Genomic DNA, 12,124 nt, shown 5'->3' on the forward strand with positions numbered 1-12,124 from the left:
GATGCTCCTGCATCAGGCTCCCGGGGTAGATGAAAATTCATGGCTACAGTCCATGAGCTCCTCGATAGAATACCCTGCACGTTGTATCTGTCCTGCGTCAAGCCACGAATTTTCCTCAATCGGGCAGTTTTTCCACTTGATGAGGTACTGTAGGTACTCCTTTCTCCGAGTCCGCCTGGCCACCTATGTATCGAGGATTCCTTCGATTTCAAGTGGCTGAGCTGAAGGCATTTGTCTCATCCACGAACTACTCTCTTCCTGGGTATTCTGCTTTGGCTACGCTGAACTGTCCTCTTCCAGACTGGCAGTGTATGGGAATAAATCTGCCACATTAAAGATGGGCGATATTCCTATACCTGGAGGCAATTGTAGCTCATAGGCATTTGCAGAAAACTTACGCAGAATTTTACAAGGTCCATTTTTTTTGAATTTCAGCTTATTGTATTTGCCCTTAGGGAATCTTTCTTTGCGCAGATGCGCTAGAACTTGATCCCCTACATTAAATTGTACCTCTCGTCGTTTCAGATCTGCTTTCTGTTTGTACCTTTGACTGTTGTCCTATAATTTTGTCTTCACCTGCTCATGTAGGTCGTTAATTGCTCTTGCAAAGTCTTCCCCATTAGCACTTCTTCTTTCTAACTGTCCCAAATCTCGTAGCTCATGCACTCCTCGGGGATGCATTCCATACAAGATCTGGAAAGGACTACTTCCTGTACTTCGATTTGGTGAATCGTTGTAAGCAAATTCCGCTTGAGCAAGTACACGATCCCACATTCGTGAATTTTCCCCAACTAGACTCCGCAATAGGTTTCCTAAACTTCTGTTCACTACCTCCATTTGCCCATCAGTCTGTGGGTGATAAACGGAGCTGAAATTTAACTTCGTATCCAACTTTTTCCACAAGGTGCACCAAAAATGTCCCGTGAATTTCACATCCCTGTTGGAAATAATGGACTTGGGTAAGCTGTGCAATTTGATGACTTCAGTGAAAAACAAGTGTGCTACATGGGTAGCGTCACTGGTTTTCCTGCAAGGGATGAAGTGTGCCATCTTCGAGAATCAGTCCACCACCACCATGATGGAATCAAAACCCCGTTGTGTTTTGGGCAGACCCAGGACAAAGTCTAGACTGACTGAATCCCACGGTCTGTTTGGAATAGGCAAGGGTGTATACAACCCCGTGTTCTGACTGTGCACATATCTTACACCTGGTCACATACCGCTGCACGTCTCTTCGCATCTTCGGCCAGTAATAGAAATGACTGAGCTGATCCAAGGTCTTATCAATGCCAAAATGTCCAGCTAGACCTCCACTATGTTTTTCCCGGATGATTTTCTCCCTCATCGAACATTCTGGAATACACAACTGTCCTCCCTTGAATAGCAGCTCCTCCTGCAAGTTATAGTCTAGCCATGGACTATTGTTCCTCAACAAAGGATTCTAGCAGGCTTCATAAGCCTCCTTGAAATCTGTATCTGTTTGATACAAGTCCTTCAGGTGTTCAAATCCCAATACCTGTATCGTGCTCTCCTGCAAGAGTAAGACTCTTCTGCTTAGTGCATCTGCTACCTTGTTCACTTGACCACTGATATGCTTCAATACGAATGTAAAACTCTGCAAGTACTCCACCCATTTTGTGTGTTTGTGATTTAGCTTATGTTGCTGCATAACATACTATAATGCATAATTATCAGAAAACAAGACAAACACATTACCCAACAAATAATGTCTCCAATGCTTCAAGGCTTGGACGACGACATAAAACTCCTAGTCATAAGACATATACTTTTACTTGCTTTCATTTAATTTTTTGCTGAAATAGGCTACTGGTTTGTCTTCCTAGCTGAGTACGGCTCTAATGGCTATACCACTGGCATCACAATGAACTTGGAAAAGTTTGTTGAAATCAGGCAACCTCAAAATTGGCCTCTCAGTGATCTTCTTCTTTAATATCTGGAAGCTCTTCTCTGCAACTTCAGTCCAATGAAAAGGTTGACTTGCCTTTTTGATGGTATCCAACATAGGTGCACAGATTCCACTAAAATTCTTTATAAACTTGCAATAGAAACTTGCCAACCCATGAAAACTCCAAACTTCGAACAGACTCTTAGGGGATGGCCAGCTAAGTATAGCTGCAACTTTTTTTGGGTCCATTTTCAGCTCATTTTCTGCAATCACAAAACCCAAATAGACTAACTCCTTTTGAAAGAAAGAACATTTTTTCAAATTTATCAGCAACTTTTTTTGCTGCAACTTCTCTAGAACATATCGAACGTGTCGAAAATGTTCTTCCTTGGTCTTGCTGAAAATCAGTATATCGTCAAGATACACAATCACAAATTTCCCAATGAACTCCTTCAACATCTTGTTCATTAGGCGCATGAAAGTACTAGGGGCGTTACTCAACCCAAATGGCATCACTAGCCATTCATATAGTCCTTCATTAGTTTTGAAAGTTGTTTTCCATTCGTCCCCTTCTCTAATTCTAATCTGGTGGTATCCGCTCTTCAGATCTATCTTCGAAAAATATGCTGCTCCACTCAAGCAGTCCATCATGTCATCCATTCGTGGCAATGGAAACCTGTACCTGATAGTAATTTTATTTATTGCTCGTGAATCTATACACATCCACCACTCGCCTCCTTTCTTGGGAGCTAAAACTGTCGGAACTGCACAGGGACTTAAACTTTCCCGTATCAAGCCTTTGTCCAACAATTCTTGTACCTGCTTCCTGATCTCTTCGTTGTCCTTGGGACTCATTCGGTAAGTAGCTTTGTTTGGTAAACTAGCTCCAGGGATGAAATCTATGTGATGACTGATACTCCGCTTTGGTGGTAATTTATTCGGTAAATCATCCACCACAATGTCACTGAATTCCTGCAACAAATCCTGGATTTCTTCAAGTAAGTCAGAAATTTCAGTGTGCAACAACACTGCTCTCGGTCTCCTTACAACAACATACTTTACCTCGTCATCTTCAATCTATTTTAGAAATTCTTTTCCACCCACTAGTAGCTCTTTTGTCCCACTAGTTTCTGTTGTTTCTTCTTCCTTGATGGGTACTAGCGTATGCTTAATCCCATCCTTGACAAACTTGTAACAATTTGTTTTCCCGTCATGAACAACTTTTTGGTCATACTGCCACGGTCTACCTAGCAGAATATGACACACGTCCATGGGCATGATGTCACAAATCACTTTGTCCCTATATTTGACAATATGGAATTCCATCTCACATTGCTCATCAACTAGCAATTGGTGACCCTTCTGTAACCAAGACACTTTATAGGGAGTCGAGTGCTTCAACCTTTTTAAACCCAATTTCTCCACCATCTCTGTTGCAACCAGATTATCAGTGCTTCCACTATCTATAATCAGTTTGTAGCATTTTCCATGTGACTTGCACACAGTCCAGAATAATGCCTTTTCTTGGGTTTGTTCAGCCGTCTCCTTTGTCGGTTTCAGCAGTACCTTATTCAAGACTAAGGCCTCTCCTGTCTCTGGTACATTCTCTAACTCTTGAGGCGGTGCCTCTGCTTCCTCTATTTGAGCAACATATGCTCCTCTCTGACCAACCTGTTCTCCTTCATGACACTCAAAGGACCTATGCCCCCACTTCTAGCACTTGTAACACTGGTAGGCAACTCCTCTGCCCCTGCCATTTCCCCTTCCTCTATGGTATGGCCTTCCTCCCCTAGTGCTACCTTCCTTTTTTGCTGTCCCTGAGGTTTTTGAACTGCTGCCCTCTTCACTGTTGCTGGTAGTCCTTCCTCTGCCAAAGGATTATACTTTCCCTTTGCCAGTTCCACATCCTCTCCTGGCATTCTGCTTCCCTGCGATCTTTTCTTCTGATTGTCCTTTCCCTCTGCCAGTTCCACGTCCTCTCCTGGCATTCTGCTTTCTTGCGATCTTTTCTTCTGCCTTTAAGGCACTCTGGTATGCTTCCTCTATGGTTTTTGGAGAAATAATACTTATCTCGTCCAATATCTCCAGCCTTAGGCCATTCACAAACCTTGCTGTCTTTTCTGGGGTGTCTTTAGTATAACCAACTCTCAGATTCACCCGATAAAATTCTTCGGTATATTCTTTCACCGTCATTCCTCTCTGCTTCAAATTCTGCACCTACCGATACAGAGCAATTTGGTAATCTTTGGGCAAAAACTTACCCTTCATCTTAGCGACCATTTTGGTCCACTTTTTAATAGGTAACTTATTTAATATTATCCGTTCTACTTGGACACTATCCCACCACAAGGTCATGCGTCCTTTCAACTTGGTGGCAGCGAATTTAACTTTCCTATCTTCGTTGATCTCCTCACATTCAAAGTATTTGTCTAACTCACTAATCTAGTCCAACAACACTTCTGTGGACAAACTACCATCATAGTTTGGAATCTCAGGCTTTGGCTTACTGCTAGCCAACAAAACTGACCTTAACAACTTGATTTTAGGTCCTTCTTCATCTGATCCATCTGTCGTAACTACAACTTCTTCATCACTGTCGTCCCCTACTTCCGGATCCCTTCTCCTTCCTGCTTCTACTGCCGCCAAATGGGCATTCAGGATCCTAATCTCTTCTCTCAATCCTTCATCTACTACTCTTCGAATAGCTCTGCCATGACCTCTTCTTCCGGCTTCCATTTTGTAAAGAAAACAATTAACTGTAACCTGGCTCTGATACCAAAATTGATGGGACCAACCCTTTACACGTCGTATGAATAATTAACTATTGATTGTTTTATTGTTAATTACGTAGCTGGTTGACTTTATGGCGCTGTACTATGGTTTTAATGTTTTGAGGACAAGTGTCCTGGCCTTGGGGCTCGCTCCTTCCCGCCTCTTACCATACCCACGAAACCCTAAGGTGGGTCATTTCACTGCTGTTTCATTATGCTGCTTGCGAGGTAAGGACTCTGGTTCTTTCACTCTGTTGCTCCGCGAAATGAGGATTCTGGTTCTGGTTGCTTTACAGGGGTTTCGTTTCACTAACTCTAGGCATTAATTTCTGTGAGGGTTTCCACCTGCGTATGCTTTCAATGCTTCCTGCTCGGTGCTTGTTTTCGAGGCTCCGATCTTTGGTTTCAATTTTGGTCGGCTCTAGTTTCGTTTTCAGTTGTAGGCTTTTGTTGTCTGCTGTTGTTCTCAATGCACTTGCCCCATTGTTTGATTATTCGCTTGGTTTTTGTCGCAGGTTTCAGTTGTGGAATGCCTCAGCTCTCGGCTCTCATTCGGTTGTTATCTGGAGGTAAGTCTTTCTCCATGCTAGTCTTTTCTTCCTCGTTTTCTTCTGTCGTTGTTTGTTCTTGCTCCTTGTGAGCAGCAAGCACTCTGCGATTTTTTCTGAAAAAAAGAAAAATGATGATGATGATTGAGATTCATAAAAATAAGTTATTGATGGGACCGACCCTTTACACTTCTGTATGAATAATTAATTGTTGATTGTTTTATTGTTAATTGTGTAGTTGGTTGACTTTATGGCGTTGTACTATGGTTTTAATGTTTTGAGGACAAGTGTCCTGGCCTTGGGGCTCGCTCCTTCCCGCCTCTTACCATACCCACGAAACCCTAAGCTGGGTCATTTCACTGCTGTTTCATTATGCTGCTTGCGAGGTGAGGTCTCTGGTTCTTTCACTCTGCTGCTCCGCGAAATGAGGGTTCTGGTTCTGGTTGCTTTACAGGGGTTTCGTTTCACTAACTCTGGGCATGAATTTCTGTGAGGGTTTCCACCTGCGTATGCTGTCAATGCTTCCTGTTCGGTGCTCGTTTTCGAGGCTCCAGTCTCTGGTTTCAGTTTTGCTCAGCTCTAGTTACGTTTTCAGTTGTAGGATTTTGTTGTTCGCTGTTGTTCTAAATGCACTTGCTCCATTGTTTGATTATTCGCTTGGTTTTTGTCACAGGTTGCGGTTGTGGAATGGCTCAGCTCTCGGCTCTCATTCGGCTGTTATCTAGAGGTAAGTCCTCTCTCCATGCTAGTATTTTCTGCCTCGTTTTCTTTTGTCGTTGATTGTTCTTGCTCCTTGTGAGCAGCAAGCACTCTACGACTGTAACCTTAGTCCGTGGCTTCTCCTCTAGTTCGCACGGGCTCGGCTCTCTTGGGTAAGTTCTTTCGGAAACCCCTTCCCATGCTTTCAAGCCTGTAATTTTTTTGGTTCCGTTCTGCTGGCTTTAATGGCTTGTGTTGCTGGCCATGCAAGTGTGCAACTGAGCTCCTATTTATTGACCTCGCACCCTGACTCCTATGCCTGAACCAGGTAGGGTCGCTCCTTGATATTTTCTTGTTTGTTTGTTTGAGAGGTTTTGTTGTTCATGGTATTCTATGGGTTTATAGTTCGAGGGTTTGGCTTCGACCCTACTGTATCTTGACCCTTCTATAGCTGTAGCTTCACTGTATATTTATGTCTCCACTATTTATCTTATGATTGTAACGATAACGGTCCCATGTTGACCTCGTGGTGTTTGTGTTTGGCACTATTAAAGATAAAATTGCAGTCACTCAAAATATATTCTATTAATTGTTGAATGAGGAAATTACACACATATTTATACAATCAATAGTCTCAAGATAGGAATGCTATCTTAGACGTACAGTAGTGTGGTTGAGAGATTCTCTCAACCACACACTAAGCTAGGAGAAACTAAATTCCTATTACATAGGAACAAACTCCTCAAATAGAAAAGTACAACCATAGACAAGTAGGAATTAATTATTTCCAACTCCCCCCCTTAATGACTACTTGTCATGATAGTCAAATCCACCACCATCACGCGAATTGCATGTACAAAACCTCCAAAAGCACAATCTGCCGCCCTCGGACAGATCCACAACTTCTCCGATCCCACGGATCCCCTTGAAGGTGAATTGGCGCGATCCTGAACGAAAAAACCCGCACCCATTGGCGCGATTAATGGCCTAACAGACGCGCTAGTTGGCCTTCCTGGCATTGCTGTTAGCGCGAAAAATTCCAATCCCCTTCTACTCAGAGAAAATCATCTGAGTCTGAGCTAGGTGTTCTGTAGTCCACCTGCTCCTACGAGCACAAAGCTCTCGTGTACACACAGCCACACAGGCACTTTAAGCCACACAGGCAATTCCGCCACACAGGCGATTCTGCCACACAGGCAAGCTAGCTTCAAAAGGCACTTCAGCCTCAAAGACCATATAGATGGTTTTTGGCTCACCACCAACCATTCAGCCACAAAGGCAACCTGGCCACAAAGGCACTTCAGTCACAAAAACTATATAGATGGTTTCTGGCTCACCACCAACCCTCACTTTCAAGTGATAAAAGATGGTTTCAGGCTGACCATAAACCATTACAAAGTGGTTTTAAGATCACCACGAACTTTCAAATGCCTTTACAAGGCTTACATTCAACATTTGGAGTTTCTGGTACATACAATGACTATTACAATAACATGCTAGGGAGTCTATTCCACAAACCACACTAAGTCAAACAAAAAATCTACTTTGTTGTCCACCATAAACGTTGTCGTTGCTCCTTTGATATCACTGTTGCACAAAATTAATATTTGGTGCAATTCAACCTTGTTACCCACCACATTTGCATCATCTTTCTGATTTAATTGTCTTGGATTTACCTGCATGATTTGTTAGAGTAGCTAATTCTAACAAATTCACTCCATTGAGTTAGCTAAGCTCAATGATTATAATTCCAAAACATTTGTAAATACCACATTTTACTGTTGCAGTGGCAGCGTATTACCAAAGAAATTCGAACCCAACTGTTTATGGCTTGTCCATCACCATGCTAACCGGCCCTCATTTCAAACTGATGGCCTCCATAGCGCCTTGCCAAGTGAAAGAAATCCTCCGCCCAGGCTTTCTCTGCCTCCAGGGAAGTCTCCGGTTTTCTTTTCACTACTGTTCGAAACTACTAATCTACACACGTGATGATCTGATGATCTCACAATGATGGAAACTCTTCCACCTCAACCAGCTGTAAATACTCCTCAACCAACGAGGAGTATTTAATCTACTCCACTTTCCGGTGCTTCGATCTCGTGGATTGAAACTCACACAGGTCGGCCTCCGGCTCGACCTCCACACCACAGCTTGGCAGCGGCTACACCGATCTCAACGACCACTGTGAGCACGTACCTTCGGCCCCTTCGTTCCAGATCCACGCTTCCTTTGCAGCAGATCACGTCTCCACACTCATCGCACCAGATCCGAGCAGGATTCACACATCGACACGGGTGATCTAGCAGCAGAAGATTCGCCAACGATCTCCATGGTTCACGCAGCACACCAACAGATCCGACCCCCATGCAGCACATCGAGCTGTCTTGCTAGAGATTCAGTCAAACTCCATGTGGATAACGCTGTCACACGTGCGATGCCTCTCTTCTGACTGAGTTTGAGCAGCGCACTTTTTGAGCCATGGAGACCTGGAAGCAACAGAACAAGCATTTTCTAGAAGTTTGTTGATCTCTCGTACCGCACTGAGTTGTTTGTTAAACGACTGAAATGCCAGCATTCGTTCAACCATTCTTCTCTGAACTATGCTGACAACGTTTTCAGCATTTTCAGCAGATGAACCCCGGGCAATTATTGCCCGCAAGTGCCTCAAGATCATGGACAGCGTACCAAAGGAGTCTCTTCTGGTCTTATCACTCAGTGCATCAACATCCTTTTCAAGACAATCTGCTACATGGCCCAGTACAACCATGCAGGGCTCTACAAAAATCTGCACCCCTTCATTGGATATAAAATCTACAGTTCTCTCAAGCAGAAGCAAAAGAGCTTCGATGATAGCAGGCGGCAACTTTTGCGGCGCGGAAAGAACTTCAGCCAGCTGCTTGTATCCATCTCCATACAGAGAATAACCGAAATAATTCATCAAATGGGCAAGCAAACAGTACACATTAGGCGGTCTGCATCGCTCACAATCGCAATCCTCCACTTCCTTCACTTGAATTTTTCGCCGAGCGCAATGCCACTCGCCATTCTTTTGTCTGACTGGGGTCCCCAGTAAGGGTTTTGCATAATTCGATTTCTCTGACGAAGCCACCATAGCCGTAGGCACTGCAGTTTCCTTGTGTTTGAGATGGAACTGACAGACTTTATCGAAGGCGATTGCCAGCGTCTGCAGCAAGGACAGGAGATCATCCATCACAGCAAAATCCCCTGCCCTCGATATCTTTAACTGTGAAAGTTTAAGCACAACTAAGTCTATCAAACCCCTTCACAATCTCGCACCAATCACCGGGATCTATTCCCTCAAATATCTGAGGAAATTGAATACGATCCCCTCCACGATCCATCATAAAGCGGATTGCCTCCCCAAGAAAAATCATCGCCTGTGTGAATGGGGCACACCCCCATCGGGTTCGCAGACCACCACAGTATTGGATCCCCGAAGGCTGAGAAGATTGTTGCCGCTGTTTGGTTGACCACCTGGCAGTTGAAGCAAAAGTTGAAGGACAAGTGGCCGTCTATTAAAAATACCTGATCCACACGGTAAAAAATATTTATTAGCAGCCACGCACGACTGCATACATGCAGATCTCTGGCTTTGAAGATGCCGCAAATCCAACAACAAATCTCGGTTCTTCTGATTCACTTAATCCGCCGATATTCTGATCTTCTTTCCTTCGCTTCAATCAACAGCAGATCCATGCAGCGATTAAACTGCACCTCCTCCTTCACGGTGAAGTGCTCCAACAAAGAGGGTGTCGACCTTCAATCCATCAGAACCCGACAGATCGACCTTGATGCGACCTCCTCCAGGCATACGAGATACAACGCCTCCAAGAATCTCAACGTTACAGACCTCGTTGCTCTTTCAGGCGGACACACCATTGGCATGGGGCACTGCACCTCCTTCACCGACCGTCTATACCCGACGCAGGACACTAGTTTGAATAAGAGCTTCGCCCAGAGGCTGTACACTAAGTGTCCTTCCAAGACCTCCACCAACACCACCGTGCTGGACATTCGCACGCCCAACGTGTTCGACAACAAGTATTATGTAGACCTGATGAACCGGGAGGGCCTGTTCACCTCCAGTCAAGATCTCTACACCGACTCCCGCACAACCGCAATCGTGAAGGAGTTTGCCCTGAATCAGGATTTTTCTTCCAGAACTTTGCAGTGGCCATGGTGAAGATGAGCCAGCTCAACGTGCTCACCGGATCCAAAGGGGAGATCAGGCATAACTGTTCCGCTAGCAATCTGGCCTCGACAATTGAAGTGGCGGTAGAAGACGTTATTGGATCTTATGCCTCATTCATGTAAACTCCACTGTCAACACAACGAGCTCAACTCGACGACCAACACTAAGTTGAATAATTCGATATATATATCACTCTTGAGATGCTTGGTCAAGCAAAGGCCAGTTTGCAGTATGTCAGATAGGAGATGAAGCGGTGCCCCGGTGGATCGACCCTCCATCAAGATGCAACAGATCGGTCCTCCAACTGATCCGCCCTACAACAACCACCTACTGTAACGATCCAATGCAGGTAGCGTTCACCAAAAAGCAAATTGTGTTCACTGAGTGGCGAGAGTAGAAAATGCTCACAGAAGCCGAACTGCAAGGGCCCCATTGCGACAACCGCAGTACAAAATAGAGCAGTTGCAACGCTTCCTTGGAAGGCTTCGGAACTCTTGCCCTTGCCCTTTTTATGACTTCTTCTGTAGTACTCTTTCCCATGTTCCTTACACAATAGAGGCCGCTTCACATCGCCATTCACCCACAGGATTACGCGGGTTCTCACACAGCCACACATCCAGGGATGTGTATCCGAGATCTCCCGCACTCACATCAGATTCACTTCCATGATCGGCTACCGCAGAGATCAGACGAGATGCATCACTCAACCTGTGTAGATGGCTCATCAAGGCAACCGAGATTTGACAACAACACGATGATCCCAGCAGCCACACCAGGTGTTTTCTCCAACTCGGGGCATCTCTCCTTCTACATGGCAGGACTAAAAAGTGGACAAACAAATCTTAAATCCTATGCCCAGAAAGGGCCAAGCCCTAGAGGGGCCAGGCCCTCACGGGCTCTGATACCAAGATAAAATTGCAGTCACTCAAAATATATTCTATTAATTGTTGAATGAAGAAATTACACACATATTTATACAATCAATAGTCTCAAGATAGGAATGCTATCTTAGACGTACAGTAGTGTGGTTGAGAGATTCTCTCAACCACACACTAAGCTAGGAGAAACTAAATTCCTATTACATAGGAACAAACTCCTCAAATAGAAAAGTACAACCATAGACAAGTAGGAATTAATTATTTCCAACTATTAATGGAGGAACCTTGCTCTCAGGGCTGCCTGTGCTTGGTGACTGTTTTTTTGGATTGTTGATATTCGACACTGATATGTATATATACAGTGATTTTGTTTATAATTAAATAGCAATGAAAAAGGATTCGAATTCTGTTGGTACCTGTGAATGTTCGCTTATTCCTTTGATAGTGATCTTCTAGTTTCTTCTGCAGACCCACTCCATTATCTTGTTGACTTATCTGGGTGCTTTTCCTACTTCTATGTTTACTGTTCACTGTCTGTCATCATTATGCTATGGAAAAGAAAAATGAATTCGCAGAAATACTTAAGTTGTAATGTATATGGATTCAGATGTATTTGCTTTTTAGAATGTTTCTGTGCTTCTCTTCATTCAATTCTATGATGGTCAAAAGATTACAATAGCTGTTTCCTTTTTTTTGTTTTGTAAAGATCACTGGACAGTTATCAAACTGCCAGTAGTTACATTTGGTTATTTCTGGATAACTGTCTTTTCTTGACTTGTAATCTAAAAGTAAACTTTAAATAAAACTAAAAATAAAAAGAACATAAGAAAAACTAACAGTGGGCTGAGACAACAGTTCCTAGAAATTTAAATGAAAATAAAAAAACTAATTGACACATATATGTTTGTAAAGACAAACACTCCAGCCATGACCTCCGTGTGCTGGATGCTCCTGCATCAGTTATTAATATGGTAGATTGAAAAGTAAGTATTTAATGGGATAATACAAATGAATTATGAAGATGGAACCTTGGAAAGTAAGTATCGGGTCGGGTTGAGTTGAAATGATAGATATATAGAATTTGGAAAGTAAGTATCGAGTTGGGTTTA

At 43.6% G+C, this 12,124-nt stretch overlaps 1 pseudogene; it reads left to right on the forward strand.

Annotated features, from left to right (window-relative positions):
• The first annotated feature begins 9,543 nt into the window (after positions 1-9,543).
• On the forward strand, positions 9,544-10,128 carry LOC149145249 (peroxidase 12 pseudogene; annotated as a pseudogene).
• The last annotated feature ends 1,996 nt before the right edge of the window (positions 10,129-12,124 follow it).

The sequence above is a fragment of the Pinus tabuliformis genome, chromosome X (genome assembly GCF_031772625.1).
Source record: "Pinus tabuliformis cultivar Carrire ecotype Pingquan chromosome X, CPIR1, whole genome shotgun sequence".
In the NCBI taxonomy this organism is placed as follows: Eukaryota; Viridiplantae; Streptophyta; class Pinopsida; order Pinales; family Pinaceae; genus Pinus; species Pinus tabuliformis.